This window comes from Pan troglodytes, chromosome 3 (genome assembly GCF_028858775.2).
Source record: "Pan troglodytes isolate AG18354 chromosome 3, NHGRI_mPanTro3-v2.0_pri, whole genome shotgun sequence".
Classification (NCBI taxonomy): domain Eukaryota; kingdom Metazoa; phylum Chordata; class Mammalia; order Primates; family Hominidae; genus Pan; species Pan troglodytes.
The window spans coordinates 141,963,755-141,977,757 of record NC_072401.2 but is presented as its reverse complement, the minus strand read 5'-3'; positions in this window follow the sequence as shown (position 1 = coordinate 141,977,757).

Here is a 14,003-nt window from a genome sequence, read left to right as displayed (position 1 = left end):
AAATAATGAGGGAAGGATGGGCACAGTGGCACATATCTATAATCCCAGCACTTTGGGAGGCTGAGGCAGGAAGATCACTAGAGCTCAGGAGTTCAAGACCAGCCTAGTGAGACCTCTTCTCTACAAAAAATAGAAAAAATTAGTCAGGTGTGGTGGTGCGCACCTGTAGCCCAAGCTACTCAGGAGGCTAAGGTGGGATCACTTGAGCCTGGGAAGTCAAGGCTACAGTGATCCATGACGGCACCACTGCACTCTAGCCTGGGCAACAGAATGAAACCCTGTCTGAAAAAAAAAGAAAAAGAAAAAGAAAAACTTGAGAGAGAAGAAATCTTCATATGACCCCTGGTGGGGGGTCCAAGGTTGTATGATATAAGTTAATGTTGAGTGTCAGATGATAGTGGGAACCTTTTTTGGAATTATTGGATGTACCATAATGATGGTGCAAAATGTACCATAATAGCAGGGGAATAAAAAGACAATATTAAGGTATGAAAATGGAAGTTTGGAGCATATCGAAATATTACAGTAGATAACACCAGAATCACTGTGAAGCTACAGATGAAGAAATAAAAAACTAAAATCAAATTCCTGCCTTTACCTGTGTTGATGGAAAGCCAAACTCAGTAAAATATTTCAAGACATTTATTCTGAGCCACATGTGAGGACCATCACCTGTGACATACCCCCAGAGGTCTGAGAACATGTACCCAAGGCCACTGGGTTACAACTTGATTTTATACATTCTAGGGAGACATAAGGCATCAGTCAATACATGTCAGGTATATATTGGCTTGGTCCAGAAATGTGGGAGAATTTGAAGTTCTGGTGGGGAGGGGTTTATAGATCATGGGTAGATTCAAAGATTTTCTGATTGATAATTGTTTGAAAGAGTTGAGTTATTATCTAAAGACCTGGAATCAACAGAAAGGAGTGTCTGGGTTAAGATAAGGGATTGTGGAGACCAAGGTTCTTATATAGATGAAATCTCATAGGTGGCCGCCCTTAGAGGCAATAGATGGCAAATGTTTTCTATTTAGACATTTAAAAGGTGCTAGACTCTCAGCAAATCTCTTTAGGATCACAAAAACACCTGGAAAGGGAAGGAGATTCTCTACAGAATGCAAATTTGTCCATAAGAAACAGCTTTGCAGGGCCATCTCAAAATATTTTGGGGTAAAATACTTTGATACTTCCAGGGCCTGCTATATCTGTTGTGTGATGCTATACTAGAGTAAGGTTGGAATTTGGTATCGTACTGCTACAAAGAGTCTGCTTTTTCAGTCTTAAGATCTCTGTTTTAATATTAATTCTGATCAGTTGTGCCTGAATTCCAAAGGAGAGTATAATGAGGGATGTTTGACCCCCCACTTCCCATCATGAGCTTAACTAGTTTTTCAGGTTTCTTTGACATCTGCTTGACCAAGAGGAGGGGGTCCATTCAGTTGGTTGCAGGTGCTTAGAATTTTGTTTTTGGTCTACACCTGAATATGTAATGAGAATGGATGTGATGAAAGGTCTTGTCCTTACCAGCTTAAAGCCAAGCAAAATGCCTTTAAAAGGTAGAGAAGTCTTCCCTCCACTTGGTTTTAATTAGTCAGGCAATATGGAAGCCTTGAGACTCGCACAGACCCTCCTTTGTAGTAAATAATCAGGCAGTGTCAGATTGTGGAAGGACACAAGAAATCTTATCTTTCATTAAGAAACAATGGGAGGGAGAGTGCTAATCCCCACTAATGCTTTCTATTAATCCTATGTGGCCCAGGAGAAAAAGAACAGGCTTTGGAAAGAACAGTTAACTATCATGTTTTAAATAAGGTAGTTTCCATGATTTAAACAAGTGTCTGTTGTGCTAGGCATTGCACAAGCTGTACAAGAGGTCCAGCAAGATAAATTTGACTTTTTTTTGTGCTAGATTAGGCTAATGCTATCCTTTTGATCTCACTCAGAGAAGTCAAGCACAGTTTGCTGGTACATGAGAAGGAATGTAATATATCTTTAGGGTCCTTCCCCAAGGATAACCAACTGCTCCAACTCACTGCTACAATTTGGTGAGATTATCATCATTATCATCATCAAAATGAAGTTAATTCATTATATTGATGACACTGTGAGGATTTCCTGCTTTGAGGAAAAAACTCAAGGAGAGTTGAGGGCTACAGTGGCAAATAAGACTAGTGGGATGGTTAATCAATCTAGCTGAGATTCAGACTTTAGCCCAGTCCGTAAAATTTCTAAAAATAACTTTGGGCCACCAGAGATATTCCACAAACAGTATTATGTTCCCTTTAGGACCCTGCCAATAGAAAGAAGACACAATATCTTGAGGGACTGTTTGACGAGCTGTGAAAATTTGTAATGGGCAGTGGCCCAAGTATGCTACTGGGACCTTAGGATTCTAGCACATTCACACATGATTTTAGAAGTTTCTGACACTGGAATACAGTACATGCAAACCACCTTGTGGCAGCCACTGAGATTTTTTTTAACTCAAGAAGTTCCTGATAATGGGGCTAGAGAGCCCACTTGCTGGCATGCTACTGGACTCCACTGAAATCAGTCCCCATAACTTAAGAGCATCAAATTATATTAAGACTTGAACTAACTATTATATCACAAGTGATATAAAAATTAGGTTGTAATAAAGAGGAAGCTGCACAACACAATTTTCAAAAGAATTCATGTCAGGAGAGGTGTCTCTGGGGAGTTATAATTCATACGTGAGCAGGTAGCGCCCTTGCTTTAGAACTAACTAATTAGGAGACCCCTTCTGTTGCTGAATGATCTAAACCTCATGACTCTCCACCAAATAGAACAAGTTTCTCGGTTTGTCCATGAGAGTTCCTGTATAGCAGGAATGCCAATATAAAAGTCTGCTATTATTTGCCTATGCCCAGTAAAAACTCAGTCAAATAACACAAGGTAAGTTCAGGCAATGGGCTGAGAGCAATGTTCATGACAGTGGAGGAAGAACCACTTAGTTGTTTACCTCAGGGCAATGTTTGGATATTTACAGAGTCAGATAGTAACCAATAGTCTAGCTATGTGGTCAGGAATTTGATTTTTTTCATTATACTTTAAGTTCTAAGGTACATGTGCACGACGTGCAGGTACCTCAGGGCAATGTTTGGATATTTACAGAGTCAGATAGTAACCAATAGTCTAGCTATGTGGTCAGAAATTTGATTTTTTTCATTATACTTTAAGTTCTAAGGTACATGTGCACGACGTGCAGGTTTGTTACATATGTATACATGTGCCATGTCGCTGTGCTGCACCCTTTAACTCATCATTTACATTAGGTATATCTCCTAATGCTATCCCTCCCCGCTCCCCCCACTCCATGACAGGCCCCGGTGTGTGATGTTCCCCATCCTGTGTCCAAGTGTTCTCATTGTTCAATTCCCACCTGTGAGTGAGAACATGCGGTGTTTGGTTTTCTGTCCTTGGGATAGTTTGCTCAGAATGATGGTTTCCAGCTTCATCCATGTCATCCCTTTTTATGGCTGCATAGTATTCCATGGTGTATATGTGCCACATTTTCTTAATCCAGTCTATCATTGATGGACATTCGGGTTGCTTCCAAGTCTTTGCTATTGTGAATAGTGCTGCAATAAACATACGTGTGCATGTGTCTTTACAGCAGCATGATTTATAATCCTTTGGGTATATACCCAGTAATGGGATGGCTGGGTCAAAAGTCCCACCAACAGTGTAAAAGCATTCCTATTTCTCTACATCCTCTCCAGCACCTGTTGTTTCCTGACTTTTTAATGATCGCCATTCTAACTGGTGTGAGATGGTATCTCATTGTGGTTTTGATTTGCATTTCTCTGATGGCCAGTAATGATGAGCATTTTTTCATGTGTCTATTGGCTGCATAAATGTCTCCTTTTGAGAAATGTCTGTTCATATCCTTCGCCCACTTTTTGATGGAGTTGTTTGATTTTTTTCTTGTAAATTTGTTGAAGTTCTTTATAGACTCTGGACATTAGCCCTTTGTCAGATGGGTAGATTGTAAAAATTTTCTCCCATTCTGTAGGTGGCCTGTTCACGCTGATGGTAGTTTCTTTTACTGTGCAGAAGCTCTTTAGTTTAATTAGATCCCATTTGTCAATTTTGGCTTTTGTTGCCATTGCTTTTGGTGTTTTAGACATGAAGTCCTTGCCCATGCCTATGTCCTGAATGGTAGGTTTTCTTCTAGGGTTTTTATGGTTTTAGGACTAATATTTAAGCCTTTAATCCATCTTGAATTAATTTTTGTATAAGGTGTAAGGAAGGGATCTGGTTTCAGCTTTCTACATATGGCTAGCCAGTTTTCCCAGCACCATTTATTAAATAGGGAATCCTTTCCCCATTTCTTGTTTTTGTCAGGTTTGTCAAAGATCAGATGGTTGTAGATGTGTGGTATTATTTCTGAGGGCTCTGTTCTGGTCCATTGATCTATATCTATGTGTTGGTACCAGTACCATGCTGTTTTGGTTACTGTAGCCTTGTAGTATAGTTTGAAGTCTGGTAGCGTGATGCCTCCAGCTTTGTTCTTTTGGCTTAGGATTGACTTGACAATGCAGGCTCTTTTTCGGTTCCATATGAACTTTAAAGTAGTTTTTTCCAATTCTGTGAAGAAAGTCATTGGTAGCTTGATGGGGATGGCATTGAATCTATAAATTACCTTGGGCAGTATGGCCATTTTCACGATATTGATTCTTCCTATCCATGAGCATGGAATGTTCTTCCATTTGTTTGTATCCTCTTTTATTTCATTGAGCAGTGGTTTGTAGTTCTCCTTGAAGAGGTCCTTCACATCTCTTGTAAGTTGGATTCCTAGGTATTTTATTCACTTTGAAGCAATTGTGAATGGGAGTTCATTCATGATTTGGCTCTCTGTTTGTCTGTTATTGGTGTATAGGAATGCTTGTGATTTTTGCACATTGATTTTGTATCCTGAGACTTTGCTGAATTTGCTTATCAGCTTAAGGAGATTTTGGGCTGAGACGATGGGGTTTTCTAGATATGCAATCATGTCATCTGCAAACAGGGACAATTTGGCTGTCTCTTTTCCTAATTGAATACCCTTTATTTCCTTCTCCTGCCTGATTGCCCTGGCCAGAACTTCCAACACTATGTTGAATAGGAGTGGTGAGAGAGGGCATCCCTGTCTTGTGCCAGTTTTCAAAGGGAATGCTTCCAGTTTTTGCCCATTGAGTATGATACTGGCTGTGGGTCTGTCATAAATAACTCTTATTATTTTGAGATATGTCCCATCAATACCTAGTTTATTGAGAGTTTTTAGTATGAAGGACTGTTGAATTTTGTCAAAGGCCTTTTCTGCATCTATTGGGATAATCATGTGGTTTTTGTCTTTGGTTCCATTTATATGATGGATTACATTTATTGATTTGCATATGTTGAACCAGCCTTGCATCCCAGGGATGAAGCCCACTTGATCATGGTGGATAAGCTCTTTGATGTGCTGCTGGATTCAGTTTGCCAGTATTTTATTGAGGATTTTTGCATCCATGTTCATCAGGGATATTAGTCTAAAATTCTGTCTCTTTGTTGTGTCTCTGCCAGGCTTTGGTATCAGGATGATGCTGGCCTCATAAAATGAGTTAGGGAGGATTCCCTCTTTTTCTATTGATTGGAATAGTTTCAGAAGGAATGGTACCAGCTCCTCTTTGTACCTCTGGTAGAATTCAGCTATGAATCCATGTGGTCCTGGGCTTTTTTTTGGTTGGTAGGCTATTAATTATTGCCTCAATTTTAGAGCCTGTTATTGGTGTATTCAGGGATTCAACTTCTTCCTGGTTTAGTCTTAGGAGGGTGTATGTGTTGAGGAATTTATCCATTTCTTCTAGGTTTTCTATTTTATTTGCATAGAGGTGTTTATAGTATTCTCTGATGGTAGTTTGTATTTCTGTGGGATCAGTGGTGATATTCCCTTTATCATTTTTTATGACGTCTATTTGATTCTTCTCTCTTTTCATCTTTATTAGTGTTGCTAGCAGGCTATCAGTTTGGTTGATTTTTTCAAAAAACCAGCTCCTGGATTCACTGATCTTTTTTGAAGGGTTTTTTGTGTCTCTCTCTTCTTTAGTTCTGCTCTGATCTTAGTTATTTCTTGCCTTCTGCTAGCTTTTGAATGTGTTTGCTCTTGCTTCTCCAGGTCTTTTAATTGTGATGGTAGGGTGTCAATTTTAGATCTTTCCTGCTTTCTCTTGTGCACATTTAGTGCTATAAATTTCCCTCTACACACTGCTTTGAATGTGTCCCAGAGATTCTGGTATGTTGTGTCTTTGTTCTTATTGCTTTCAAAGAACATCTTTATTTCTGCCTTCATTTTGTTATGTACCCAGTAGTCATTCAGGAGCAGGTTGTTCAGATTCCATGTAGTTGAGCAGTTTTGAGTGAGTTTCTTAATCCTGAGTTCTAGTTTTTGATTGCACTGTGGTCTGAGAGACAGTTTGTTATAATTTCTGTTCTTTTACATTTGCTGAGGAGTGCTTTACTCCCAACTATGTGGTCAATTTTGGAATAAGTGCGATGTGGTGCTGAGAAGAATGTATATTCTGTTGATTTGGGGTGGAGAGTTCTGTAGATGTCTACTAGGTCTGCTTGGTGCAGAGCTGAGTTCAATTCCTGGATATCCTTGTTAACTTTCTGTCTCGTTGCTCTGTCTAATGTTGACAGTGGGGTTTTAAAGTCTCCCATTATTATTGTGTGGGAGTCTAAGTCTCTTTATAGGTCTCTAAGGACTTACTTTATGAATCTGGGTGCTCCTGTATTGGGTGCATATATATTTAGGATAGTTAGTTCTTCTTGTTGAATTGATCCCTTTACCATTATGTAATGGCCTTCTTTGTCTCTTTTGATCATTGTTGGTTCAAAGTCTGTTTTATCACAGACTAGGATGGCAACCACTGCTTTTTTTTGTTTTCCATTTGCTTGGTAGATCTTCCTCCATCCGTTTATTTTGAACCTATGTGTGTCTCTGCACGTGAGATGGGTCTCCTGAATACAGCACACTGATGGGTCTTGACTCTTTATCCAATTTTCCAGTCTGTGTCTTTTAATTGGAGCATTTAGCCCATTTACATTTAAGGTTAATATTGTTATGTGTGAATTTGATCCTGTCATTATGATGTTAGCTGGTTATTTTGCTCGTTAGTTGATGCGGTTTCTTCCTAGCATTGATAGTCTTTACAATTTGGCATGTTTTTGCAGTGGCTGGTACCGGTTATTCCTTTCCACGTTTAGTGCTTCCTTCAGGAGCCATGTAAGGCCGGCCTGGTGGTGACAAAATCTCTCAGCATTTGCATGTCTGTAAAGGATTTTATTTCTCCTTCACTTATGAAGCTTAGTTTGGTCGGGTGTGAAATTCTGGGTTGAAAATTCTTTTCTTTACGAATGTTGAGTATTGGCCCCCACTCTCTTCTGGCTTGTAGAGTTTCTGCGGAGAGATCCACTGTTAGTCTGATGGGCTTCCCTTTGTGGGCAACCCAACCTTTCTCTCTGGCCTCCCTTAACATTTTTTCCTTCATTTCCACTATGGTGAATCTGACAATTATGTGTGTTGGAGTTGCTCTTCTCACGGAGTATCTTTGTGGCATTCTCTCTATTTCCTGAATTTGAATGTTGGCCTGCCTTGCTAGATTGGGGAAGTTCTCCTGGATAATATCCTGAAGAGTATTTTCCAACTTGGTTCCATTCTCCCTGTCACTTTCAGGTACACCAATCAGACGTAGATTTGGTCTTTTCACATAGTCCCATATTTCTTGGAGGCTTTGTTCATTTCTTTTTATTCTTTTTTCTCTACACTTCTCTTCTCGCTGCATTTCATTCATTTGATCTTCAATCACTGATACCCTTTCTTCCACTTGATCGTATCGGCTACTAAAGCTTGTGCATGCATTACGTAGTTCTCGTGCCATGGTTATCAGCTCCATCCAGTCATTTAAGGACTTCTCTACACTGTTTATTCTAGTTAGCCATTTGTCTAATCTTTTTTCAAGGTTTTTAGCTTCTTTGTGATGGGTTTGAACATCCTCCTTTAGCTTGGAGAAGTTTGTTATTACCGATCGTCTGAAGCCTTCTTCTCTCAACTCATCAAAGTCATTCTCCATGCAGCTTTGTTCTGTTGCTGGTGAGGAGGTGCGTTCCTTTGGAGGAGAAGAGGCACTCTGATTTTTAGAATTTTCAGCTTTTCTGCTCTGGTTTCTCCCCATGTTTGTGGTTTTATCTACTTTTAGTCTTTGATGATGGTGATGTACAGATGGATTTTTGGTATGGATGTCATTTCCGTTTGTTAGTTTTCCTTCTAACAGTCAGGACCCTCAGCTGCAGGTCTGTTGGAGTTTGCTAGAGGTCCACTGCAGACCCTGTTCACCTGGGTATCACCAGCAGAGGCTGCAGAACAGCAAATATTGCAGAACAGCAAATGTTGCTGCCTGATTCTTCTTCTGGAAGCTTCATCTCAGAGGGGCACCTGGCCATATGAGGTATGAGTCAGCCCCTACTGGGAGGTTCCTCCCAGTTACGCTACTTGGGGGTCAGGGACCCACTTGAGGAGGCAGTCTGTCTGTTCTCAAATCTCAAACTCCATGCTGGGAGAACCACTACTCTCTTCAAAGCTGTCAGACAGGGACGTTTAAGTCTGCAGAAGTTTCTGCTGCCTTTTCCTCAGGTATGCCCTGCCCCCAGAGGTGGAGTCCACAGGGGCACGCAGGCCTCCTTGAGCTGCGGTGGGCTCCACCCAGTTTGAGTTTCCCGGCTGCTTTGTTTACCTACTCAAGCCTCAGCAATTGTGGACACCCCTCCCCCAGACTCGCTGGGGCCTTGTAGTTCGATCTTAGACCGCTGTGCTAGCAGTGAGTGAGGCTCAGTGGGCATGGGACCCTCTGAGCCATGTGTGGGATATAATCTCCTGGTGTGCCGTTTGCTAAGAACATTGGAAAAGTGCAGTGTTAGGGTGGGAGTGACCCGATTTTCCAGGTACCGTCTGTCATGGCTTCTGTTGGCTAGGAAAGGGAATTCCCCAACCCCTTGTGCTTCCCGGGTGAGGCGATGACCCGTTCTGCTTTGGCTCACCCTCCGTGGGCTGCACCCACTGTCCTGCACCCACTGTCTGACACTCCCCAGTGAGATGAACCTGATACCTCAGTTGGAAATGCAGAAATCACCCGTCTTCTGTGTCACTCACGCTGGGAGCTGCAGACTAGAGCTGTTCCTATTCGGCCATCTTGGAACCTTCCTGTTTGTTTTTTTTTTTAAGAAATGTTGTCTTTCTCTGTCACCCAGAGTGGAGTACAGTGGCACAATCATAACTCACTACAACCCTGAACTCCTGGGCTTGAGCACTCCTCCCACCTCAGCCTCTCAAGTAGCCAGGATTACAGGTATGAGCCACCATACCCAGGAGTCTGAGAATCTTGGTAAGTTAACATTAAGAATACCCCAGTGCAGGGGATTTGACTGTGGAAGGCCCTACGGGATTTACAAGGAAGGATGATAGTGGGTCAAACAGATGCCCAAGATAAAAATCAAATTGATTCCGAAGATGAAGAAAATGTGAAGATGATCACCTGCCATTCCCTAGAAGTAGTCACCTCGGCAATTTCCAAAGCCATGCAAGAATGTGTGAAATAATTATATATTCCACCTGTTCCTTACCTAAGCCACTAATACGACAAGAGACCAATGAATGCTAACCCAAAAATAGCCATTTAAAAACACCATTTGGGAAAATCTCCTGGGCACAGAAGTCTGAGCATATGGGCCAGTGAACTATATAGGATTACTATTTGTAGCCCCCCCAGAGGATTCGAGTAAGCTTAACACATATGTCATCTTGAGCTAAGGCTGCAGCCACAAACACTATCAAGGACTTGGAACAGTGTATTATACAACCATTTGGTTCCCTATCATACATCTCACTGTACAAAAGAAGGTATTTTATGCAGCCACTGTGCAGAACTAGCCCCCTCCCCAGAAAGAATCCTAACATGATATGGACATGTCAATATCATATTCCACCTATGGAGTAACTGTCAAATTACTTTTGACATGAGAACAGATAATTGAAATATTTATTATTGAAAATACAGTATAAAACATGGGATATGAAGGGCTGGCTGGCTCATTCAGGTGACTGTGTGCTCTGTCCACATATGAGGGGAAGGAAGGGAGAAAACAGATTTAAAAAGGCTTTTTAGTGCTAGAGGAGGGAAGGAAGAGGTGGAGGATGCTGCTCTGCTAGAACTCTCTCTCTTTCTCTCTTGCATTTGGATGATCCAGTGGAAGAAAAAATTGCTGCCCAAGACACAACTTCTATTGCTTTGAACATATATGTACATATTTTTCAGGAAACCCCTATGCTGGGTAGTGACTTCATATCATGTGGCCAAACAAGGATTGGCTGTAAGTTCACCCATTTTTCCTCTCACCCCATGTAGTGGGAATATAGCTATGTTGCACTTGACTGAGGCAGCCCTGCCACTTCTTCCCAAGAATGGACAAAAGGCAAGGCCCTGGCAAGTTTCCTACTGCTGTCTTCTTTATGGGTTGATGGTATGACTGAACCAGAGGCCCCTGCCTGGGAGACCACATCTATGTTCTGACAGGTGACAAATGGAAAAAAGGTGAAATATTAAGAGAAGGAAAACAGGAGAACAAGTAAATGATGACTCTGGGGAAAGTACTGTCACTCTTAGCCCCTAGAGTGTCTTAGGGTGAGAAAATAATACACCTGTGGCTCAGGTGTAAGGACACATCATGGTTGATGATGGAATAAATCTTCAGAACTGTTCTCCTCCCAAATCAAATTAAAGCTGATTTCCATGACTCAGGATCCCTGAACCCCTGCCTGAATGGTAGCAGATTGGCACTGTTTTTTCGGTTGTGATTTATGGGTTATGCTTATTTTTCTAGTTCTTTTCTAGGAGGTACTCTATGTGGTTTCCTAGCCTTCATTGGGACCAGGGATGTGCCTTAGGCTTCTCTCACTGCTTCCAGGGGCAGTTGAGGCTTCAGGCAGCCTACACGATGCTTTTTTGTTAATTAGAAAAAGATGCACTCCTTACTCTAAACAGACACAGTCCTGCACCACAGTTTATTTGGAGCAAGTGCCAATCTTTAGCCTTCACCTTAGCCTTCCTTCAGGGCCCCTTTGGTAGGACACAACTCATATAACTATACTCAGTGATCCTGGGGCCTGATGTCTTATTTCAGAATGCCAACCTTGCTGGAAATTGTGTGTGTTTGTTTCTTCCTGGTGCCAACTGCACCTAGCTGAATCTCCAAGTTGTCTCTTATTTATAGATTTTCTATTACTGTCCTATACTTACCTGCTAGGTTCCCTGTATTAGTCAGAAGTCTTTCAGGTACAACCTATAGAAACCTTACCTCAAACTGATTTAATTGATGAAAGAAATGCATTAGCTCATGCAACTAAAATAACCATATATTAATATAGATTTAGGCATGACTGGATTTGGTAGGTAATCAAATGAAATCCTTCAGAGCTGCTTCCACCCTAGTCAGCATTACCCTCTGGCAAGCTCTCACTTCCTACAGACAAGATGGCCCTAAAAACTCCCGGTCTAGATTGAAAGGTCTCATAATTTAGCCTCTTTTGGCTGATTTAAGTCAAGTGCTGAACTAATCTCTGTGTAAAGGGTCAGAGACTATGATGATTGGTCGGAGCTAGGATGTTTGTGAACCCTTCCTGCATAAAGTTGGCAGAGAGGGCATTAGTTCCTCTATCACTCACCTGTTGCTGCAAAACAAACCATTCCATATGTTGTGGCCTAAAATAACAATTTCTTATAATTAGGTGGGTTTGCTGAGCTCAGGCAGGCAGTTTTTCTGCTGGTTTTTCTGGAGGTCTCCTAGACAGCTGCATTCAGTTGGAGCTTGGCTTGTGCTGGAGTATTCAGGTTGACCTCTCATCACAGTGCTCCTCTCCAAGGAGCTTCTAATCAGTCAGTCGTTTGACTTAGACTTCTTCATAGCATGGCAATTGGGCTCCAAGAAGGAGGATGCAAAAGTTTCCAGTCCTCTTAAAGCCTGGTTCAGGAGACCCAGAATATCTCTTCTGATAATATGTATTCATTAAGGCTAATTATAAGGTCAACACGGAGACTTCGCCTCTTCTTGCGAGGCGCAGCACACAGAGATGAGAAGAATTGTTAGCGAACTACCACAGTTCCCCTAAGAAAAACCAAAGTCATGTTACAGTGGGAAGGACAGTTAAAAGACCACATCAGGGCTGGGCACGGTGGCTTATGCCTGTAATCTCAGCACTGCGGGAGGCGGAGGCAGGTGGATCACGAGGTCAGGAGTTCGAGACCAGCCTGACCAACATGGTGAAACCCTGTCTCTACTAAAAATACAAAAATTAGCTGGGCGTGGTGGTGCACACCTGTAATCCCAGCTACTCAGCAGCCTGAGGCAGGAGAATCACTTGAACCTGGGAGGTGGAAGTTGCAGTGAGCCGATATCGCACCACTGCACTCCAGCCTGGGCGACAGAGCAAGACTGTCAAAAAAAAAAAAAAGAAAAGAAAAAGAAAAGAAAAAAAAAAATCAGTCCCTGTCACTCTCTGTTGGACGCTCTGATGCTTATTACTGGTCTGTACCCTATTCCTGTTTCTGTTCATCCAGTTGTTGGACCACACGTTCTGCTGACTGGAAGGGGCATCCTCCTTTTGTCTGCAGCTCGGACTTTCAATTTGGGACAATCCTAGAACCTGATGCCTCTAAAATTACTGTGTCTTTTTTCAGCTAATCAGGCCAGTCTTGGTATGTCCAAGGATAGTAGAGATAAATTTTTGTAAATATTGTTAAATTCCAGAATATAATGGCCAAGGGACATAATGAAATGTCCCTCACTGGCAGCAAGAAATGTGGTGTTGTTATTAAATAGGTGTTTGGGGATCATTTTGCCAAAGGGGATGGACTGGGTTTTTCTAAGTCTGATCTATGATTCTATGGAATGCTATTGTGCAATGATTCTCAAAGTATGGTTTCTGGACCAGCTGCATTAATAGCATGTGAGACCTGTTAGAAATGCAAATTTTGGGGCCCCAACATTAACTTACTGAATCAGAAATTCTGAGGGTGGGACCAACCATCACCTTGTGTTTAACAAGGTTATTCTTATGCATGCTGAAGTTTGAGAAGAATGGCTGTCCAAAGTCATTATCTTTCAGATTGTTTTCACCTTCAGGATCCTACATACAGATGACACTAGAAAGATCTGTCTCCACTAAGTTTACTTTTCTGTGCTAGTAATAGTTATGAGACCACCATTTAGATTAAGGTTAACTAAAGAAGCCTTGATGGGTGTTTGTGACACTGGTAATATCCTCAGAGGATACTCTTTCCATTCCTATTATTTTAGCAAATATTTATCTTTAGCCTGACAGTTCTCGACTTCCCATGGTCTAGATGTAATGTTAACTTAGACAAAAATCACAAAGGAGAACTCTGAAGGTCCTTGAGGATGTTACTGCATCCTCTATCTGGATTTCCTGGAGTAAAATTTACTGTTGGCTTAACTGGTTTTAGGTAGGTTGACTGCAGGTGGAGGCTTATGTTTCAATCAATACCTTTGATCTGTAAGGCACCTTGAAATATGTAGTGTGGAATATGGTATGAAAATGTCAGCCAGGCACGGTGGCTCACGCTGGTAATCCCAGCACTTTGGGAGGCCGGGGCGGGTGGATCCCTTGAGGTCACAAGTTCGAGACCAGCCTGGCCAAAATGGTAAAACCCCATCTCTAATAAAAATACAAAAATTAGCCAGGTATGATGGCACATGCCTGTAGTGCCAGCTACTCAGGAGGCTGAGGCAGGAGAATTGCTTAAACCTGAGAGGCTGATATTGCAGTGAGCCAAGATTGTGCCACTGTACTCCAGCCTGGGTGACAGAGCAAGACTCCATCTCAAAAAAAAAAAAAAAAAGAAAAAGAAAGAAAGAAAATGTCATGATCTCTGTCTTCTAGGGAC